Source organism: Propithecus coquereli, unplaced genomic scaffold (assembly GCF_000956105.1).
Source record: "Propithecus coquereli isolate 6110/MARCELLA unplaced genomic scaffold, Pcoq_1.0 Scaffold47, whole genome shotgun sequence".
Taxonomy (NCBI): Eukaryota; Metazoa; Chordata; class Mammalia; order Primates; family Indriidae; genus Propithecus; species Propithecus coquereli.
This window is the reverse complement of record NW_012150507.1, coordinates 6,254,172-6,256,347: the sequence shown is the minus strand read 5'-3', so window position 1 is coordinate 6,256,347 and position 2,176 is coordinate 6,254,172. Positions and strand designations below refer to the sequence as shown.

The 2,176-nt window shown below is 36.4% G+C and overlaps 1 protein-coding gene and 1 pseudogene across 1 annotated transcript in view; one reads left to right on the top strand and one right to left on the bottom strand.

The window, feature by feature from the left end:
• Positions 1-2,176, bottom strand: part of DDX4 (DEAD (Asp-Glu-Ala-Asp) box polypeptide 4) — a 95,963-nt gene that overhangs the window by 64,631 nt on the left and 29,156 nt on the right. The window lies entirely within an intron of this gene.
• On the top strand, positions 493-1,841 carry LOC105819087 (annotated as a pseudogene).

Here is a 2,176-nt window from a genome sequence, read left to right as displayed (position 1 = left end):
TAAGAGATGAAATTTGCATTACACATCAATAGGGAAAAAATGCTTAGATAGTACTGGAAAAATGGGTTCCTATATGCAGAGAAACAAATTGGATCCCTACTTCACACCATATTCAAAAGAATGGATTCAACTACACACTTAAAAATGGTTAAGATGATAAATTTCATGTTGTGTGTATTTTACCACAATTTAAAAACAAAGAAAACAAAAACTCCATAATAACTGAAGATCCATAGCCTGGGTTGACCAGAAAAACCCCAATGTCAGATTCTTTTTTGTGAGCCCTCTAGGTATGCTCATAGTGCATATATTATGTGCTGATTTGACACTCAAATATGGCATCATAACTTAAAAAAAATTATGGGTTCAGATGATTAAAAGCTAAATATGAAAGGCAAAAGTCCAAAGATAATGCAGGAGGCTACTTTTTGACAGAGGTGGAGAGGCATTTAAAACTGCGAAAGCAAACCAGGAAGCAAAAAAATTAGCGTAATGACCTCAGAATTAAAATTTTTTGATAAGGCAGATCACGATGTTGACCGGTAACAGAATGGAAGAAGATATTCAATGTCTAAATTAGGAAAGAGCCTAAAGTCTAGAATTAAGAGGAATAACTGCCAATCAACAAGAAAGAGCAGGCTAGTCCAGCAGAAAAATGAACAAAAAATATGAACAGAGAACTTACAGAAGGAGAAGTGTAAAAGAATAGCAAACATATGAAGAAACTCATGAGTAATCAGATAAATACATATTTAAAAACTGAGATTTTACTTTATGCCCAGCAGACGGGCTGAAATTAAAAGCCTGAATAACGTCAGTGTCAGTAGGAATATGGGAATATGAGAACCCTCATGACCTACTGATGGGAGTATAGACTGGTATAGCTATTCTGGAAAGCAATTTTTAAATACTTAGCCAAATTAAGTACACATATACTCCCCTCCACGACCCTGTAATTCCACTCCTGCGTCCGTTTATCCAAAGATATGCTCATGTCCGTAAATGGAGATGTACAAGAATGTTCATGCTGTGGTAATGGAGGGGAATAGGAAGTAGTCTCAGTGCCCATCATGGAGAGAGGAGGGAGGTACATAAAACTTGGTGATAGAGTGTATGAAATAACATGTAGTCTTTTGAAATAATGAAATCAATTATCAATTAAGAATATATCTTAAACACAGTGATGAGGGGGGAAAGGAAGAAAAAAATGTCTTTAACACAGTGACATTTTTCTAAATTAAAAATAATTTGTGCATGTTTTAAAACACACACAAAGTGACCATGTCCTCTACCTTTCTCTCTCCTGTGCTGATACCACCCCGCTAGTGTCAGCCTCTGGTCCACCTTCAATTAAGGTACAGAATTCTGATGGAGAAATACTTGAAGCTGAAGGGGAAATTGCCAAACAATCTGTACTATCAAGACCATGATGGAAGATTTGGGAATGGAAGATGAAGGAGATGATGACACAGTTCCCCTACCAAATGTTAATGCATCAATATTTTAAAAGGTCATTCAGTGATGCACTCACCATAAGAATGACTCTCCTCCTCCTCCTGAGAATAACAAGAACAAAGAAAAGCAAACAAACAAAAAATCCCTATTTGGGACCAGTAAATCTTGAAAGCTGACCAAGGCACACTTTTTTAACTTATTCTGGCTGCAAACTATTATACTTAGACATCAAAGGTTTGCTTGATATTACACACAAGACTGTCGCCAATATGACCAAGGGGAAAACACCTGAGGAGAGTCACAAGGTCTTCAATATCAAGAACAACTTTACTGAAGAGGAGAAAGCCCAGGTATGCAAAGAGAACCAGCGGTGTGAAGAGAAGTGAAATGTGCCTGACACTGTAACACCGTAAGGATTGTTCCAAATACTAGTTGCACTGCTATTTATGACTGTTAACAGTAGACAAATGCAGCAGCAAAATAATTGTATTAGCAAAATATTGTCTTCGTTGCATGTGTAGTTTGAGTACAGATTCCAAACCTATGGCTGAGATTCTTCTAGTATTATCAAAAGTTTTTTTCTTTGCTCTGAATAAAACTGTACTCTGGGTTCTCCACAGAAACTGATATTTTGGACTTTCCCTCTTTTTGTAAAGCAATTTCTGCCTAGTTTATTGCCCAATTATCTTTAGTGACCTTTTAAAAGTTGACTTTGTAAATA